The 22,396-nt window shown below is 30.4% G+C and overlaps 1 pseudogene; it reads left to right on the top strand.

Moving 5' to 3' along the window:
* Nucleotides 1-9,685: 9,685 nt before the first annotated feature.
* On the top strand, nt 9,686-9,804 carry LOC118600712 (annotated as a pseudogene).
* Nucleotides 9,805-22,396: the final 12,592 nt, after the last annotated feature.

Raw genomic sequence — 22,396 nt, forward strand, 5'->3', positions numbered from 1 at the left:
TGATCAAAAACACTGATATATGATTTATAGAGGTAGTCTATGACAAGACTTATTGCCCAAACTATACCCTGACATCACTGGTCTCTTCTGAGATAACGCATCTTGCTCCTGGTCTTTGAGTGATGGGGTCCTGCCATCCACTGTGGTCTATAGCTCATCCTTCTGGTCCTGGGGCACGACACACTGATTCTCACTATTCATGGATATCTGCTCTATGGTCTTTCATATGGCCTCTGGATGCAAGGTCTACACACTCAGCCTTCACCACCACAGACTTCATCTGATCTGGGGCTGGTTTGAATCTTCACAACATTTTTAAACACATTCACCTCTTAGCTATTTTTTCTCCTAGTATTCAGGGTGTGTCATTATTCCATCCACATCAATATCACACTGTCATTAGTAATGTACACCCTATTTGCCCCCTGTTTTGAGGGAGCACATACAAATTTCTAGGATTCTGTACTGAGAAATACACACAATCATCTTTTCTTTCCCATTCAAAACATCCTTGTTTATAAATAAAAAGTATCTTGGATTTCAGAAAACAGTTTCTTCTATGTACTAAAAGTCAAAACTGAATTTTCTTCTTGACTAAGACAAACAATTCTGTGAAGCAATAATAGTCATGACAAAGTTTTAATGTTGGATATTTTACAAAGGAAAACAATTTTTAGGCACAAATTGACAATATTTCAGACTATTCTGATACAAGTACTAGGAAATGTGCTCATGCTGTGAATATATCACTGCACAAGATAAGCAGTTTCTCATGGAGATTTAAATTTATGTCATGGGTTACTTCTTCTTCTCAGAGGAAGAAAAGCCCCTTCCATTGTACATTGAAAATTAATAAGAGATAACCTATATTATATAACTGATAGGATATTCAACATAAGACACATGATTAAAGTTAAGTTTGTTTTCAATGGGAGAATAAAATTAAAGAACTTGTGTTTTCATAAGTTCTTAACCTTGACTGTAAAGCACTCCATTTAAAAATATGTACATGCATATATTTATGTGTATACATGTGTATTCTATTAAATTTCTGGTAGCATAATGATTCAATATATTTACTTCTTGATCTTTGTGCCAACACTTTTGATATATAGAGACCATTTAAAGGAATAGAATAAAGGAATAAACCAAACAGCAATGACCTCGAATAGTTTTTTTCTAAAAATATCAATGATTAACAATGGCTGTTGTTTGATGATATGACTCTAAGAATCATGTCAATAGTCCTTCCTCATGTTACTAAAAGCCTGAGTCACTTTAAATATTGCAAGATTTATTGCCACATGTACAACAGTCCCCAATTTCTCAATGTGGTTACTATGTAATCATAGAAACTGTACAGGTCATGAACTGGATACATAAATTACATCGTAATATTAAATGCAATATTTTTCAATTATTATAAAAATAAATTTGAGTTATGTTTTTAAGACAGCCAGGAAAAGGCATTCAAAATAAAGATAGAATTACTAATATAAATGGTGATACATACAACACAGTAAATCTGATATTCACATATCAATGCTAAAAGTTTCATAAATCTTTACCCTTTTTTAAAACATGAAAAATGCTAAAATTTCAATAGAATCTTAGAAGCTTGTATATTTAAATTGTCCCTTTTATATTTCCATCTACTGCATTACTTGTGTAAATTTATTATTATTATTATTATTATGAATGCTACTTTCTTGAAGGAACATGGCATCATGTGTACCACCATTTTGTTCCACTTACTATTTTTTTAAAAAATGGATTAGTGGCAAAAACAAAATCACTTCCAGAAGCAGTTTATTTGTAACACTCATTCTCATCAAGCCACTGACCCAGTTACCTATGGTTATTTTCCATGTGACACACTGAGTTTCCTTGTCTAATGACAATTGTGGCTACTTGCTGTTTTACTGACACGTATCCTATGTATTGCAAAGCCACTCCTTTTTTGATAAGCAAAGTCTAATAATTCTATTCCTTTTTATTTGGACAGTTTAAAAATGTACAATGAGATTGAGAAAAAAATACTTCTCTAAGATGGAAATTGAGGACTACAATCAAAACCTGCTGATTTAAAGTTCTTCACAGGCTTCTTGAGGATAAAGGCAGTTTTGATAAAGCCCTTATACTGCTGCAGAGTAGCTTTCAGCAAAATGATTCTACTTTTGTTTCTCAAGGGAATGAGTAAGGAAGAATGACAAGGAAAACAGACATCTCTGTACACACACATACAATCGAATATATTTTCCTGGTAAACTGAGTTACTCTTCTGGGAGCTATTCTCAAGAGTATGACTAATTTAAAGAGAACACTCTGCTCTGATCATAAGTATTCAAGAAGTGTGTGTGTGTGTGTGTGTGTGCATGTATGTGTGTGTGTGTGTGTGTGTGTGTGTGAAATTATGGAAGTGTTGCATAATTTTTTTTTACCACAAAAGATACCCTCTTTTTCTGATATGAGGATCCATGAGGGATCAAGCATGATTTTTAAACATTTCTTTAACATTTACATCTGTCAAAATTGATTTTTAAAACATATTATAATTTTAACTTTCTTTTCAAAAGGAAAAGATAGCCAAGTAAATATCGACTCAAAGCAGGAGATCTGGTTGTTTTAAAGGCTTGACCTAGATTACATATCTTAAAACTGTTTGACTTTCTTTGTTTAACTGAATGTCTAAATCAAAAGTATTAACCTCTTGGTGTGCCTATACCACATAATCAATAGTTAGCGTTCTTACAAGTGGACTTAAACCAACTGTGATGCTGTTATTACATGAGCTTTTATCCACACAGGTCTTCAGCAGCAAATTTCAGCAGGTCCCACTGCTTTCCAACCTGTGCCAGACATCCTGCTGAGTAATTGGTAAACCACGAGAAGTCTATTTACAATCCCAAGTAACACTGAGGGTGAATGAACTATCTATTAAAACAACTCCCGGCCTTCTCCAGTTTTAGCAAGGAACATGTAAGGTACAGTGTGATAGTAAAGAATAATTTCTTCAATATACATAAAATACTTATAAAACATTCACTGAAGTAAGTTTTCGTTGAACTATAAGAACTCAAGAGCTGACTGCAAAAGTAATCAAAACAACTGTACTTAAATAATGCTCGCTATGAATTAAAAACAGTAGCAAGGTTATTTTATTAATACATTCTTCCAAAAAGAGCAAGGTGGATTCCCATCTTAATCGGTCAGATTAATTAAACTTTCTTTAGTGAATACTACATCAAGTATAATGTGTTATTGGTCCATATTATATACCACAGATATGTTGAAAAATAAACTCCATAGAAACCTGGATATTACTATAATTATTACTTAAATAATGTGTGTTTCAAAATAAAAAAAAATAATATCTGGTTTAGTCCTAAGACTTATAGAGAAATTTCATTTAAGCAATAAGTGGAATAACAAAGAAGAAATGAAATAAAACGACAACCTAGACAGAACTGACCAGATGCTGAAAGCAGATGGAAAAGTTGAAGTGAAGTATTAAAAGAGTAGGTTTATGATGCTACAGCTGGTGATTAAAATATCTTAGTATCTAATCAGGCAACAACATCTGCCCCACTGCTATTCAGAGGTTTTTCAAACAGTAAGAACCACAATATAATTTAATAATCAAATCTGAATTTGCAAAGCTAGCCAGTGAGTAGAAACTCTGAAGATCCTGTCACAGAATCTCTCAAACTTTCAAAACAAGGAAAACAAAATATTAAATTTACTTTTGATAATTAAACTCAATACACTGTGGAACTAAAGTTGGATGAAAGTTTAATCAAACTCAGTGGGTGCCATTAAAAAGGCAATAAACAAATTATTGCATAAATAGCAACTTCTGAGTTCCCCTTTAATTATCTAAGGACAAAATAAACAAAGACAAAATGTTGCTTGGGTAACTGGAAACAATATACAGCAAAAAAAGTTATGGTGGTCATAATTTCTTTTAACTCCATATCATTTGTATGTCTTTCCTCTTTTCTATTAAATCGAATATAAAATATATAGAAATAATGGAGTTAATGACTCAGTAACATCTTACAAGGAGAGCAACATACAGAAACATTTTTTATTCTGGAAAATCAAAATTAATTATTTCACTAAGTAATATTATATCCTTAATTATGAGAAAATAATGTCATATAAAATATATTACATCTCTCCTTAAATATTGCTAGAGTTCTCAGTTGATTTAAACTTACAGCCAAAGGCCCTTTTTCTGGTTGCAGCCTTACTTCCTAACCTCAACACCTTCCATGATGCATGCCATTTACCATGATTGGTAAATTAAGCATGCATTAAGTTAGTTATAATTGTAAAAGAATAACATCTTTCACTTCTTCACACCATTATTCATAATAACTAATCTTTTCCCATTCTCTATGCGCTTTATGATCTCCTCTACTCTTCACAGTATAAGCCCAAATGTATTTCCTGAAAAAATCCAGGTGGCGTTAATGACTCCTTAATTTGTCTATCTCTGTTCTGTATCTTATCACAAATCATTGACTTTACGTATTTAAATGTATATTATTGCCCAGAGATTGCTAAAACCTGAGTAACTCGTAAGTTTTTAATGAAGTATTATATTTCAAAAATCTAGTCCATGGCCTTATATATACTATGTATACAATGACTAAATAAGTAATTAATTTTATTATAAGTCAATGTGCATGTAAGAATATATTAGAGACATTCCTGACCAACTTAATTTCTTTATTTACTTGGCATGAAAACAAGTTTTAAGGTGGATTATTAAATAAACTTCATTGTGTTTTGTTTCTCTTTATTACTACATCTGATACTCATTATCTGATAACACAGAAAATTAACTTCTAAAAAACAACAGTAGCAGAAGTTTACAATTATCTTGCTTTTCAGAATTTCTTTTTAAACATATGACTAAAATCTGATTTTTTTTTTTTTTCAGAAAGACTCTGGGGAGAGCTGAATTTCTTTCCAACAAACTTTAGTTCCTATGCTTAGATTAATCTATAAAATGTTGAAGTATTTCCAGAATACAGCTAGATAGCTGCCATTTTGTCATAATCCACAGATGTGTTATCTGGACGTCTATGCCTCAGAAAATAAAAAAAGGAAAGATAAAGTCTACAGACATGAATGAAAGAAAGAAATTAATTAAAAATGATAATGAATTGATGAGTTATAAGCTGTACTTGGAAAAACCATAAAGAAAAAAATATTAATAAACTTCTCTGCATATTAAGATTGCCTGTCTCCAAGAAACTTAAAAACTTGAGTCTCTAAGATTTTACTGTAATTCAAAGAGAAGTCTGCTACGTAAGAGTAATGTTTAATTTTGACTAAAGGATACAAAACTTGAATAATCAACACACACTGGATATTTTATTCATTAGATATTTTATTTTCTTGGAAAGATAAAAATCTCACCATATTTCAATTAGAGAAACGCTGTTATATTAACCTTGTATGACTACTTATGTGACATCATTAAGTTTTAAGGAGTAGTTGTAGGACTATTTAAATATTAACTTTTTTTTTTTATAATGACACTCTACCTACCCACCACCACCCCAGATATTCATAGTGATACTCAAATGGTCTTATTAGACAAAATTAAAGAACCTCAATGTGAAAAAGTGAATCAGGCAGGATCAATGTATCTCTCTACTGAAAACTTCAAATAGTTCTTTTTTTAATGGTAATACAAATCTAAATCACAGGCTCTTTGTGACCAAATTGTCTACAATGTGGTTGACAGTGAGAGAGAAAGAAGCTAAAACTTAGAATTAAGCAGAAATTAGAAAAACACACTGCTTTCAGTTCAAGTATTCCTGATGCTCAAGAGAACTTATGTCCTTACTTGAAGCTATGTTCAATTCCTTTTTAGATTTCATGAATCAGTTAATTCTCCTCATAAGCTAAATGTGTTTGAGTGAAACTGCTGTCACTTACAGGCAAAGTAACACAGAAACATACTTGTATTATTGATATCTACTCTCTGATAAGGAGTTACAGAATGGCCCAACCCCTGGTCCGGCCTGTTAGGAACTGGGCCACACAGCAGGAGGTGAGTGGCAGTCAAGGGGGCTAAGCTTCAACTGTATTTTCAGCCACTCTCTAGCACTAGCATCACCACCTCAACTCCACCTCAGATCATCAGCCATTATATTGTCAGAGGAGCACCAAAAAGATTAGGGCCCGTTGCTATAGAGAACAGATTTACCTTCCCATGTGAAACAACCAGAAAAAAAAAAAAAAGAACAAATTAATGAAACAAAAATGTTCATGACATTGGATATCAAGCTAATTCCTAATATATGGGGGAAAAAATGGGGATAACTATGATTGTCTCCAGAATTCTCCCTAGAGAGAGAATTGGAGAGCAAAGCCAGTCACACCCTTTGAATTGAAAAGACAGATCAGAGGCTGAGGGCCTCAGGTACCTAGAGTTTACAGGGCAGAATGCTGGAAGGAACAATGAAAATCTACAGAACTTTCTCCTTGTTTTTTTGGTGAGTACTGATCAATATGTGAAGAATGTAAGGAAATGATAAGAGGCTTGGGAAATAGCATCTGAAAGAGATTAAAAAGGAAAAATCATCAGAATTCACACAAGGAAATGATTATTGCCTATTCCTATAAGCCAGAGTGGATTCAGTAACAGAGAAAAAATAACATCCAACATTATGATAAGCTCACTTAAGAAAGTTTACAAACCAAGATTCCAAAAGATTAAATAATTTCAAATAACCTCCACTCATCACAGAATAAAACTATTATTCATAGTAATTTGAAAATATCCAGCACCCAATAAGAGAAACTTTATAATTGCTGGTATTTAAAACAAATAAAACATGGCACAGATGGTAATGAAAAACAGCACAAAAAGACAAATAAGAATGAGGAGGAAATATAAATCAACTGAAGTTGAAAGAAAGAAGAGAAGATGCAAATAACCACTATCAGAAATGAAAGAGGAGCCATCACTACGGATCCTACGCACAGTAAAAGGATAATAAAGGAATATTTTGAACAACTCTATCCCCACAAATTTAATAATATAGATGTAATGTCATGGACCAATTTCTTTAAAGACATAGCTACCAAACCTCACACAAGGCAGTATAGATTAACTACATAGGCCTACATTGATTAAAGAAATTGAATGATAATTAATAAGCTTCTGAACAGAAAGTATCAGGCCTGGGTGAGCTTTCTAGTATATTCTAACAAATACTAAAGGAAGACATTACTCTAATTTTCTACAATTTCTTCAAGATAGAGGCAAATGAACTACATCTAACTTACTCCATGAGCCAGTATTACTTTGATACCAAAATCAGAAAGATATCATGAAAAAAAAAAACTGTATATCGACAATTCTCATGAACACAGATGCAACAACCCTTAAAAAAATAATAGTAAATAGAATCTAACAATGTATTAAAAAATTTATAAACCACAACCAAGTGAGATTGATTCCAGGTATACAGGATTAATGCAGCATTAACAAATCTATTAATATAATCAATCATATCAACAAGCTAAAGAAGAAAAATCACATAATCATATCCACCGATGCATCAAAAGCATTTGACAATATCCAACACCTATTCATAATTAAAAAAAAAAAAAAAAACTCTTAGTACGAAGGAGAAGTCCCTCAACTTGATAAAGAACATCGATAAAACACATACAACTGGCATCATACTTAATGTGAGAAACTAGTTGTTTTCCCAATAAGCTCAGGAAAAAGGCAAGTATGTATATTTTCACATATAATACTAAGCATCATACTAGAAGTCTTAGATAATACAATAAAATAATAAAAGGAAATAAGATAAGTGGAAGACCCAAAGAATCAACAAAAATATTTCTAGAACTAATAAGCAATTATAACGAGGTTGCAAGATATGCGATTAACATACAAAAGTAAATTGCTTTATTATATACCAGCAATAAAAAATTGGCATTTGAAAATAAAAACACAATATCATTTACATTAGAACCAAAAAAAGTTACATACTTTGTTGTAAATCTAACAAAATACTTATAAGGTCTATATGAGAAAAACTATAAAACTCTGATTAAGAAATTAAAGATCTAAATAAATAATCTAAGTACATGCATAGAAAGACTCGTTATTGCCAAAATGTCAGTTTCTCCCAACTTGATATACAGATTTGTCACAAAAATCAATCAAAAATCCTAGTAAGTTATTTCGTGAATATCAACAAACTGATTCTAAGATTTATAAAGAGAGACAAAAAATCCAGTATAGCCAACACAAGACTGAAGGAAAACAACAAAGTCAGAGGACTGACTCTACTGGCTTTAAAACTTAACGATAAAGCTATAGTAATCAAGCGTGGTATGAGCAAGAATATAGACAACAGATTCGTGGAATGGAGTCAAGAATACAGAAATAAATCCACAGATGTATATTGTTTGTTGATTACTTACAAAGGTACATAGTCAATTCAGTGGAGAATGGCTTGTCAATAAATGGTTCTGAAACAATTAGATATCTGTATGACCTTACCCCGTTTGGAAAAAAAATAACTAAAAATTCATTATAAACTAAATATAAACCTAAAGTTATAAAATTCTATAAGAAAACATAGGATAAAATATTTATGTTCTTGAGTTAGGCAGAGTTTTTAAATAAGCCACTAAAATAATATATAAAAGAAAAATGAATGTCATATTGAAATTCTCTCAAAATTAGGAATCCATGCTAGTTATAAGACATTATTAGAAAAAATAAAAAGACAAACCCTAGAATGAGAAAAAATATTTGCAAATCACATATCTAATAACACACTGGTATCTGGAATAATAATGAACTCTCAAAAGTCAGTTAAAAGAAAGCGAACAACTCAATAGAAATGGTCAAACTACATGAACAGATACTACACCAAAGAAGGTATGCAAATGAAAATAAGCAAATAAAATGATGCTGAACACTATTAGTCATGGAAAAACACAATTATTTCATGTATGTATTAATCAAATAAAAATTATGGCTCACCTATTATGTACCAATAATTATGTTACATACAGAGGATCAGATCTGAGAGATAAGAGGTAACCCTTGTGCCTACAGTCCAATGGGAGCACTGACACAAACTCAAATAGCATAACTAAAATCAATAAAATATCATAAAATATAGTAGATTAAAAATGACACAGCCAAGAGATTACATTTGATATGATTTTAAATTTAATAAATCCTTAATATGAATAATCGAGAAAATAACCAATTTCAGTAATACAAAAGGCGCTATCACTCCGGATAGTATAAAATTTGATAAAATAACAAGGCAATGTTGTAAATAAATTTATGTCAATAAAGTTGACAAATTAAAGAAAATGGACATATTTTATGAAAAATATAGCCTTCCATATCTGACACAGAAGAAATAAAAAATATAAATAGCCCTATATTTGATAAGTAAATTGAATTTGTCAAAAGACTTTTTCACGACCACAGTATCAGATTGTTTTACAGGTGAATTTTAATATGTATTTGAAAAAACAATATTAATTTTATATAAACCATTTATGAGAACATCATAATTTTCTGTTATAGACTGCATTGTGTTTCACCCCTCTCCCTCAAAACCATAGGTTTAAGCTCTTATCCCCTATGTGGTTGTACTTAAAAATAAGGCCTTTAAAGGTCTACGGCCGTGCTACCCTGAATAAGCCTGATCCTGTCTGATCTCAGAAGCTAAGCAGGGTTGGGCCTGCTTAATACTTGGACGGTAGACCACCTAGGAATACCAGGTGCTGCAGGTGTAAAAAATTAAAAAATATATATATGGGATTATAAACTGACGAGGTCTTCGCATTCTATGAGGTCAACCAAGGGTTGTCTTGCCTAAAAAATAAATAAAATAAAATAAGGCCTTTAAGAAGATACTTAAGGTTAAATGAGGTCGTAGGGTGGGGCCCTAACCCAATGGGACTTACATCATTATAAGAAGAGGGAGGGACACCAGGAATGTACACACCCAGAGCAATGCCAAGAGAAGACACCTTGAGAAGACAGTTGTTTGCTAGCCAAAGGCAGAGGCTTCAGGAGAAACAGAGCTGGTGAACGCCTTGATCTTGGACTTCTAGCCTTCAGAACTATGAGAAAATAAATTTCTGTTGTTTAAAAAAAAATGAAATGGAATGTGCAAAACGCACATAATGATGCACATAAACAAACAAATGAATAGACAGAAAAAAAATTATTTATGGAGGCCCTAATTATACTTGGAGGGTTTGGAAGACATGCCAAGAAAATATTTTTATGCTAAGAACTAAAAGATAGTAAATATGTAAGCAAGTAAAATATGTATGATTTGGGGTGGATGAGATAAAGGTCTAAAATTATGGGGATGTTAGGCAGGGGAATGAAAGTCCAAGCCAGAGACCTCCCTTAGGGCCTCCCTGAAACACTCACTTAATAGTTAAAAATTACCTTTATATCTTGGAATAATGAAGAAGTAAAAACTGCAAAAACAGAGGATCAGATCTGAGAGATAAGAGGTTACCTTGTGCCTCTAGTTTAGTCTGGTCACTAGCATGTGCACAGTTAGTGCTTGTACTGACCTTCCTTGATCTCAGCCTCATTATACCAGCATTATAATATCATACGCATGCCTAGAAGTTCACACATCTAATTATAACAGAATGAATTCTGGGTAACCACATGGGCAGTAAACAAAAGGTTATATAACAGCAGTATGTCAATCAACACAACCTCACATGCCAATTATCCAACACCACCCATGTAACCACCCATCATGATCATAATATAAGGTGTACTTCCTGAAATCAGTGGGGCTGCAGACATCTCTGGCATAGCTCATTTCTCTCCTTAGTAAATATTTAGTAAATATTACTTTTTATTTAGTAAATATTACTTTTAGTAAATATTACTTTTCCTAAACTTCACTGATCTTTGTTCTTTACTGTATTGGTGGAAAGATCTGAGTTCTCTCATTGCCCCTTAGCGGCAACACAGATAATTTCTCGAAAGAAAGTACAAGTTGTTTAAAGACTTTACATTATTTTCTTATGTTCTCTGATCTCTAGTCTTAAAAAGGCAGTCTGTATAAAACCTTTTTAATTTTGGGGGACCAAACCATTTATACACTATATTTAATACTCTCAGCAGAAAATCTTTGTTTGAATTTTAACAATAAAATTTCCTTTGTTCAAATACTATAAAAGATTTTTAAATTTCCCAATATTTCTTATTCTTTTTCTACCTGGAACTAATTATTTGGGCATATCCATCTATCCATATCTATACTACATCTACATCTATGCCTACATTTATTGCCGCTCTCTCATAACAAAAATCCTAATTTCTTAATTGATTTAACTCTTATGATATGTTACATATAATAATTTCTACAAATGACACAGGTCACAGTTCATGGCACACAGGTAATTTTAGGTCACTCTAAGAATTGTCCTAAAGATTGTTCCTAGATCTTTTTTGCCCACATTTGTGTTTCCTTTTCTTCCTCATTCACTTGCAATTTTTTTCCTTCAGATTACTTTGTTTAAATAAAATACATTTCAATTTTAAAAGTGCCACACACTCATTAAAGGAAGTTCGAACAATGTAGACAATTTTATAGGAGAAATAATCACATTAATCGTTATTTAGAGAAAAATACTATTGTATTTTAGGTATTTTCTCAGTTTTTTAAATCTAAGTTTTCTTAGTTTGGAGATTTACTCTGCACCATTTTAAACATTTTATATGTTATGTTTTACATGTATTTTTCCATTACAATTAAAATAATAAAAGCAATTTTTTTCAATGATTATGGTCTTACTAAATACAAGCTTAAATTTTAAGAAACCTTATCAAATAGGTATCAGCGACTTCATGTTAGAAAAGTTGAAGCAGAGCTTCATATCTTGTGTAGCACAGTTTGGAATTCAGGTCTTTCATGATCATGATTCTAATCAATCAAAATTGCAATTCTACATTCTAAATATTTTTATATTATTATATTAGTTAGTGTCAAGAATTTTATAAATTCTTGCATTTAATTTTAAAATATATAAATAGAAATAGAACCACTACAAATGTTTGAAGATAAACTATTAATTCTGAGTCATGCAACCAAATATGACACTGAAAACTCTAAGGTAAGTAGTAAGATCTCGTATATTCTTATACATTTTTTCATATACAGTAAGTCTTGCTTTATAGGTATATATCTTCCTAGTCAAAATAATATCACATAAAAATGTACCAAATAAATAAAACATCAAATGTAAAAAAATATAGGCTTATATACAACAAAATATTGCTTCAACACAAATATTTTTAGCGTGGTCTTTGTCATGATTTTGAAAATTTCTATTATTTGAGTCTCCATAGTAAACTGGTTGATTTTATCAAAAATTCTAATTTATCATTCTTTAGTCTGCAATTAAATTTGAATAATCTTCTGCTGCAAGTAAATAACAAAGAATATAAAATAATCTAATAAAGAACTCACATTGACCTTCATACCGAATTCTGCTGTAGCATATTTTTATTTTAAATATATCAAGATTTTAAGTTTATATCAAGTTTTCATTTTATTTTAATATTTTAAATGAGTAATCGACTTTATATATTATAATAAGATATTTTTTATATTCTGCTAATTTCTACCATATATTTTTATAAATTCTAATTAATTAGGTTGAGCTTATAAATGCAAATAATGCCAACAGATAGTAGATAGTTGGCCCTTCAAGTCTAGTCTGTCTGCAATAAAATACATAGTAATTGATGAAAAATAATGAACTATGTTTCATTGGTAGAAAACAAAGTTTTGAGAATAGTTGTCTCAGCCATAAATATGTAAAATCAGAACATACATATTATGTTGAATTTTATCTTGATAAGAATTGAGACTAGGGTGTCTTATTTTACATTGTTCTTGGTGCTTGAAATATATTTTAAATCAGTTTTAGTCTAGCTTAAAATAATAGCTTATAGTTTTTATATACTATAGTTTAGATATGGTCATACATATTTATTTACATGTATATATTTATATATATACACATATATTAGAGTTTTTTATAGTTTAAAATTACATATGTAATTCTGACAAAGTCTGCTCCCTAACTTTGGCTAAAATTTGCTATCTAATATTGTCGTATAGTTTTCATGCCTCAGTCATATTAATGATTTCTAATTAAATGTTTGATAAGTTCACATCAGATGGACCCCAGTACAATCCATAAGATACATCAACTTAGTTCTACCACAGATAGGAAAAGATAAGTAATGGAAAGTAAGAGTGGGAAAATCTTCTTTGATAATAAATTTCAGAGTAGTCAAATATGAATAATGACATATTTTATATTTTGAAATGCTTCCTATTGCGAGGTTTTATAGTTTGGAAAAATTATCTGACTAAAAAATAGAAACTGGAAGATTTGTTTTGCCTGTGTAATTTATTTTTTAGAAGCTCAGTGACAATGGTTGAATAACAGTGCATCTTCTAGTGTAATTTCAGATTTGTTTACTACATTTTCAAATGGTGCCCTAATCAAGGAATACTTTTGGAGTCATTACTTATTTGAGACCATTAGAAAAGATTTATTGATTTTCATTTTTATACCAATTATATGAATGTTAGCTAGTTACCATTTAAAATAATTTATGTTGAATTTAAGCAAAGGAGGCAAATGTATTATGTTAGCAATAAAATGCATCACTAGATCTTTCAGTCATACTTGTATAAAATTCTGTGAAAGGTCTTATTAGCTTAAGGCTTTTTCTTTTTCTTAAGTGGCTTATAATACACTTTTCAGGAGATCATGTTTACCCTGTCATAAATTCTGATTCATAATAAAGTTCTAACTCCTTCTAATCAGCAATACATGGTAATAAGTCAAGTGTCTTAGCAATTTTTTACTGCTTTTCTATTCTGAAATAGTTATTGTTTCTCAACTTTCCAAGGTGGACCTTTATTTCAAACTCTACCATATGGATGTAGATAGATGGATGTGCCTTTCAAATTAAAGTTCTGGAATATCAAGTAGGCAGTATTTTGTAGATTTAAAACACAAACCTAATCGATGTCGAATTTTTCATGATAGTTATTAAAACAAATTTCAAATACAAATATGAAAACTAATGGTCCAGTTATAGCCTTATGTAAATTTTAGAATAACCTTCACTATATTTACAAAAATATTGCTGGGTTTGTGTCAAAGCTTTTATTACTTTGGGGTAAATTGACATCTTTCCTACATTAACTCTTTAACACACTAGCAGGTTATATCTCTCCATTTATTTCAATCTTCCTTGATTTCTTTTTACCATTTGATGTAATGTTTAGGGTAACCATATTTATCACTACTGGTGTTGGATAAATAAGAATCTTAGTGTAAAGTAGATACATTATAAAGTTTCTGCTTTATTTTTTATTTATTTATTTTTTTGTTCTGTGGTTTTTAAATGCTCATTTAGCACAATGGAATAGAATTCAGAAGAAAATTGATATACTATCTTGGTTTAAGTAACACATAGAATGAACTCAGAGACAGAAATGTCATCTACCAGTTTTCCAAATTTACTGAGTTCTGCAATCTCAGGATCCTACCACCCAATGTATTTTTTTTTTCACTATTAGGTTGCCAAGGGACCAACCAAGCCCAGAAGTTCTGCGCCATCTTGTGGCCTGTCTGTGCCAACACCCTGCCTGTCCCAGTGAGGCATGAAGCCTACTGATATACAGCATCCCATTGTTACCCACTGAGGAGCAGCCTATGAATGAAACTTAGCCAATGATTTCATCTGGAAAAAAAATCTGAACTATTACATTTGAATATCTTTACATTGTGGTTTTAGCTAAAATGTGAGTAAAAAAATTATACAAACCAGAAGAGTAAACTTCACCCCCTCACATATATACTGGAAATTATAGCACTGGTATTTTGCCTGTGGGCTATGTGTTTATTCCTTAATTCTTTTATTTTTTTTTTTGGTTTTAAGCATTCGAATCCTGTATATGCTTTGTTAGATTTATATCTAATAATTTCATGTTCGAGTGACTGTTAATGGTATTATATTTTAAATTCAGTGTCCATGTGTTCATCACTATTACACAGAAATAAATTTATTTTATCTTATATCTTGCAAACTTTATCAAATCACTTATTAGTTTTAAAATTCTGTAAGTTTCTTGGGATTTTTCTATACACAAACATGTCATCTGCAAGTAGAGACAATTTTATTCTTTTTAATTTGTATTCTTTTTCAGTTTTTTGACTTTTTGCACCGGCTGGATCTTCCAGAACTCTGTTAAATAAGAGAACAGTCATCCTTGTCATGTCCCAGTTATAGGAGGAAGCATTCAATCTTTCACTATTAAATATAATATTAGTTGGATGGCTTTTCTTTTTTCTCCAATTGCCCTAACTACAATTTCTGGTAAAATGTTGAACAGAAATGGTGAGAGCTGTCATCTTCGACTTCTTATTTCTGATCTTAGGGGGAAAATATCTAGTCTTTTACCATTAAGTACAATGTTAGCTCTGGGATATTCATAGATTATCTTTATTATGTTGAAGAATTTTCCATCTAGTTCATTGAGTCCTTTTATCATGAAAAGGTATTGGATTTTGCCAAATGTCTTTTCTGCATTTATTGATATGATCATGTGATTTTTGTTTCTTCTTCTATTAATGTTATACTAATTGATCTCTGAATGTTAAACCAATCTTACATCCTTGGAATAAATCTTACTTAGACATGGTATATAATTTTTAAACTTATTGCTGGATTTAGTTCGCTAACTCTGTTGAGGATATTTGCATCTTTATACAAAAAAGGAATTTGTTTTTTGTACTGTTTTCTTTCCTTGCGATGTCTTTGATAGTTTCAGTATTAGAATAAAATTGACCTTACACAATGACTTAAAAAGTCATTTTTTATGTTTTGACAGAGTTTCTGAACTTGTTATTCATTCTTATTTAAATGTTTGATAGAATTCAGCAGTCTAGGCATAAGCTTTGCTTTGTAGGTAGTTTTTTAAATTATTACTTTATTATTACTAATAGTAAATAACTAGCAAATCATAAATAAAACATTTTTTATTACTATTATAATCTCTTCACATGTTAAAGGTCTATTCATATTGTCTATTTCCTATTTCTATTTCTTACTATTGAGATACTTTGGCAATGTTTCTTTTTAGGAATTTGTCTGTTTCATCAAAGTAATTTATTGGCTTCTAATTATTCATAATATTCCTGTATAATACTGTTTATTTCTGTAAGAACCATAGTAATCTTTCCTGTTTCATACCTGATTCTAGTTATTTGAGCTTTCTCATATTTTTCTTGGAAATCTAGCTAACCTTGTGTCAATTTTATTGATATTTTCAAAAAAACAATTTATTTCATTGTTTTTTACATTGCTTTTCTATTTTTCATTTTATTAGTTACCTCTCCAATATTTACTATGTCTTTTGCTCTTCATGCTTTAGGTTTACTTTGCTTTTCTTTCTAAGTCCCTTAAGGTTTAATTTTGTGTTTAAAATCTTTTTTCCTTTTTAATACATGCATTCACAACTATAAATTTCACCTTGAGTACTGCTTTAGCTTTATCCTGTTTTATGTGTTGTGACTTGATTTGCAGAGCTTCCAAGTTTCATGTCAAAGTATTTTCTAATTTCCCTCTTGATATCCTCTGTGACTCATCTGTGATTTAAACATTTAATTTTAATTTATTTGTGTTTTTTTCAGCTTTATTGAAATATAATAGACAGTTGTTTGTATTTATATCGTACAATTCAATGAGTTTTTATTTCAATTATAGTTGGCATACAGTGATATACCAGTTTTACTTGTATAGCATAGTGATCAGAGATCCACATAACTCGCAAAGCGATCACACCACTAAATCTAGTATCCTTCTTTCCCCTTACATGTTTATTACATTATTAACCATCTACCCCATGCTACACTCTATATCTCCATGTCTATTCTGCAACTATGCATTTGTTTTTATTTTTTTCCTGCTATTTCTAATTTTAAACCATTATAATCAGATAATATATTGTCTATCATTTCTGTCATATTAAATTATTGAGGTTTGTTTTTTGGCTCAATATGTTATGTATTCAGAAGAATATTCCATGTTCATTTTGTAGAATGTATGTATCCTGTCATTATTGGGTTGTATGTTCTATAGATGTCTTCTAGCTATAGTCAGTCAATAGTATTATTCAAGCCTCCTACATCCTTGTTGAATATTGTATGTATTATTGAAAGTATGTTACTGATATTTCCTATTATTACTGCAGAATCTTATATTTCTCCATTAATTTCATTTTTCTTTCACATATTTTGATATTTATTTTTAAGAGCATGTATCTTTATAATTATCTTTTAGATGGATTGGCCATTTTATCTTTATAAATTTCCTTATCTTTATAATTTTTGTAAGTTGATTTTGTCTTGATATAGTATAGCCACTCCAGCTTTCTTATGAGTGCTGTTTGCATAATATATTTTTCATTTTTTTATAGGCAATCTGTTTGTGTCTTTGAATATAAAGCATGTCTCCTGTAGACAGCATAAACTTGGATCTTGTTTTTTTTTCCACTTGCAATCTCTACCTTTTGTTGGATTGTTTAATCCATTCACATATTATGTCATTATTAATATAGTTGCATTTATACCTGCCATTTTAATTTTTCTTTTCTATGTGTCTAATATCACTTTTATCCTCTCCCCTTTCTAGCTCTCTCAGCAAACTAGCCAGTCTACAATTTAACATCCGTTTATCATGTACAATTTAGCAGTTCGCTGAATCCATGATTTTTCCAATTGCCATACCTCAACATAACCTCCAGTTTTTGAGAATACCCTTAGACATTAGCTTCTTCGTGTTCTTTTGTTAACGAAATCCGTTTCTTTGCACAAGATTAGAAGCTATTTCTTTTACTGCTTGCTTATTCTTCCGTGGAAATTTCTGGGCTAAGACTCTGGGGGTGGGCAGAATGGCATGCTTCTGAGTGACACCCCTGATCTAGGAAATGAACACTTGGTGGAAAGGGACAGTAGCTTGAATACTTGTTTGATTGCTTTACCTGGTGTGAGACCACTAACTTACAAGCAAGGGTGAGTGTATTTATTCTTAGTGGTTTCATGTCCAAGATAGAGCCTCTCTTACACAAATATGTCTTGAGAAGAAGAAGGTAGCCCTCTGCCTCTCAACTTCACTCATTCAGATCACAGCCTAGGCAACAGGTGGCAGGGAAAGATGCTGAATGAGAAATTTTCTCCTGGGAAGATAACATAATGACAGGGAGCTATGATGAGAGAAAGCCCAGTGTTCTTGGGTATGTTCTCTGAAATGAAATTTCTGCCTTCTTGAGCTTAGTTCACATACTACATAGTCTATTTTGTCTTACTGAATTTTCATACATTATCTTGAATAGATATTTATTCACTTGATGTATGCTCTTTGGAGCATTTTTGGAGTCTACAAATCATTGTTTCATATGTATATACTTGTTTTATATATGTTTTATATAATGTTATATATTTTATATACAAATATGCTATAATCTATATTTATATGTGATAAATATATGAATATATACTATTTATATATAAATTTATATATTTTTATATTTATTGTTATAAATATATAGTTGTTGATATATGTTAATATATAAATTTTTCACAAGCTTTATTGGGGAGTGGTCTCTAGAACCCTTCATGCTCTCGTGCTAAGAGTAGATCTTTGTCCCTGTGATTTTGTTTTTCTGACTTAATGAGAGGAATAGAGAAAAGTACGTTTACTTCACAGAGTCAGAGTCCTCAGATTTGTCTTTAAATTTATGTAGGCAAATATACCAAACTATTTCTTTAGTGCTTCTGATATTCCTTCTTAGAAATTGCTTCATCTCAATATTAATGTCTTTTTATAGAATTTAATTTCTGTGTATTAATATATTAATGCAAATATTTGATATTTGGGAAATATTTCATATCAATATTGATGGACAAACAAATAAAAACTCATAGACACAGACAACAGTTAAGTAGTTACAAAAAGTAAGGGGAGGCAAGGGAGGTTGATAAGGGTAAAGGGTCAAATATATGGTGATGGATGATTTGACTTTAAGTGGTAGACACAAAAGGCAATATACAGATGATATACTATCAAATTGTACACTTAAAACCTATATATTTTTATAACCAATGTCACTTCAATAAATTTAATAATAATAATAAAAAATCCAACCTAGTTTGTTTTCTTCTAAATTGCTCTCAATATCATTTGATTGGATAATCCACACTTTCCTCTCTAAATCAAAATGTCAGATCAGTTCAATGTTTCTCCAGCTTGGCTTTCTATTCTCTTTCATTAACTGTCCTGTTTTATCATGCATCCATACCAAAATATATATTTAAATTATATAATAGGTCATTATAATAGGTTTCTGTCCTCTCCTCATTTGTTTTTTTCTAAATAGTCATCTTTTTCACAATCATTCTGAACTTTGTAATTAGGTTATCTGCTAAGTGGAACCACAAAAAGGTTAAATTTACTTTTTGGAGTAGTCAAATATTTTAATACTGAATCTTTCTATCCAAAATTAAGGCATGGAAGTCTATATTTAAACTTTAGGAGAATTAAAAGTTTTCAAAGTGTTGATATTTAACAAATTTCCATTGTAAATAAGATGTTCCTTTTATATAAAGTTATAAAAATTTAATATTATACTATTTTTATATTCTAATGTTTTGTTAGTTCACATGACTGCTCCGGTTATTCTATCAGTGAGAAATTTTAATTAATGTTTATGTCAATAATTTTCCTCTAACTGTATTGATTATGGTATCCAGAACAATGATATGCAATAATAATGGTAACTATTTTGTCTGCTGCAAGGTGTTTGGGTTTGTGTCAAACTATACCAGTTGCAAGTAATCAAATGATGAACAGATCAGATGTGGCAGCATAATAAATGTTGCAGAAATCACCATATATATTATTTTAATAGGCATTTTATCAAAAATAAATTTTGAATTTTATCATATCTATTTTGGATTTGTTGAAGATGTGTGTGTGTGTGTGTGTGTGTATTTTTTTTTTACTTTTGAGCAAATAATAAGCTGAAAAATATATATGAATTCTAAGAGTTTAACAATTATTGAATTATAGCTGCAAATTCTACTTGGCTACAGCATAGTATTATTTCTTGTGTTCATACATTGTTTTTGCTAATATTTCATATAGAATTTTATTGTTGCTATTAATATGAAATACTGACTATAGGTTTGCATTCTTATACTGTTGTTTATTCTGGTTTTGAAAATTCAGTAGCTACTTTTTTAATAGCTTTCTTTATATCTCTTAGTTAAAAAGCAAAGTTTCATTTTTATCTGTTTGATCCCCTCCACTTTCATGTGCTGTTATCCTTGGTTCTTCTCTAGACACTCATTTAAGATTTTCTATAAAAATTCACTAACTCTTGAGTTCTTGATTTGTCCAAACACTCCTTAAAGCCATTTCCATTATGAAATGTGAAGTATATCATGCTGCATGTGTAAAACAGGATATCATGTAAGCCTTACAGTACATGCAATGAGAATTTAATGATATGATAAAATTCTTATATTACAAGCATAATAAAAATTTGAAAACTGCAGGAATTTTTTAATATTTAAAATTTAATATTTAAAATTTTTATGTGTATATAAGTATTTGAGAAAATATATTAACCAAAAATATAATAGGAATTAACTCTGGATTTGTCGATGATACTAATTTTGTTTATAATACTGTCTACCATGTGTTGAATGCTCTGTGTCAAGACATTTCTCAGTATACAAATTATCAATTTTAATATTATAGTTACTTATTTAACATAAATAATTATAAATAATTTACTTATTTATTAAAATAAATAATTATGAATAAATATCACTTTTGTTATTTCAAATAATACTTGATAGTAAATGTGATTTTTCCATTAAAGTTATCAGGCCAGTGACAATGGCATTAACAGTTGTCATTTAGCCCATACAGCATATTAGGTTCTTTGCTAAGCACTTTTTGTAAAATCTGTCATTTAATCCTCACAACAAATTGTGAAGGAGGCACTTTATAAGTGTAGTTTACTAGGAATCAATTTAATTCAGTTGATGAAATTTCAAAATTATAAAGTTATTTTACTGATTGTATCTTATGTCCAGGTAACTCTAAAGTCCATGCTTTATGCCACTAATTTCGCTGTTCTTTTTTCTTTTTTTTATAAAAATAAAAGTTTTTCTCTTTATTATGAATATTGTTATTATCTTATTTTAATATTATTACTACTATTACCACATTCAATAGATTATGGAGAGCCAAATGAGGATTAATAAGTAAAACTAATTGGTTACTGATGTACCATTATCCCAATTGCCAATGCTACAAATTTGACTTCTCTTGCAAAGGCAAATGCTTTTGGAATATGAAATGACAAGTGTCAAAAGATTATTTTGACTATTCAAAGCTTAAACTGAAGCTCTTAAAATATTATCTGTATTTTTATGATTGCTCTTTTGTTATCCTTTCTGTCCCTTTCATAGTTTTTCATTAGATCAGCCCTAGAGGTGATCCATATTGATTAAAAATTATAACACTTCATTTTCATAACAGAGACTCATTTAAATTCTACAACCAAGAGTTTGAATGAATAGAAAAATTGTCAGTGAAAACTGTGTCATCAAGGAAGAGCTGACAGTCAAACCAAAAACAAAGAAATATCTAAGTGGTTCATATTCTGACCATAGATTTGTATGCTTTGAAATTTAAGTATCTCTTATGCAGAAATACTGTTTTCAGATTTCTTCATGTCCTAAAGACCTTGGTTTATACAATCTTTCATTTACAAATGAGACAAAATTAAATCCCATTTCCTCTTAAATGACTGGGAGGGCTTCCTGATGTGTATGGCAAATAATGAGAATGATTGTAATCTATGCAAATTGCAGTTTTACTCAGCTATAGATCCTAAAGCCTTGAAGCCAGAATCAGATTCAGAGCTGTCTCATTGCTGAGCAATGAAAATCAAGTCTGTATGAATTGAAGGGAGTCTATCCTTTTTAATTCTAATATGAAATATCTTGAACTTTCGATAGGCTTTGTAACCAGCGTACTAAGTCATCCTCTGTGACTGTATGAAAGCAAAGCTGTAGTCTTCCTTTTCTTGATATCTCATACGCCACTGTGTGCAAACAATCCATGTACACATTCTTTTTTTAAAACAAGTTAAATATTTATTTAACTACTCTGCCGTCTTGCCTGGAAAAAAAAATACACAGACATTCTTAATGGTTTTCTTGACTTGGAAGGCAAACTTGG

This window comes from Rousettus aegyptiacus, unplaced genomic scaffold, assembly GCF_014176215.1.
Source record: "Rousettus aegyptiacus isolate mRouAeg1 unplaced genomic scaffold, mRouAeg1.p scaffold_m13_p_3, whole genome shotgun sequence".
NCBI lineage: Eukaryota > Metazoa > Chordata > Mammalia > Chiroptera > Pteropodidae > Rousettus > Rousettus aegyptiacus.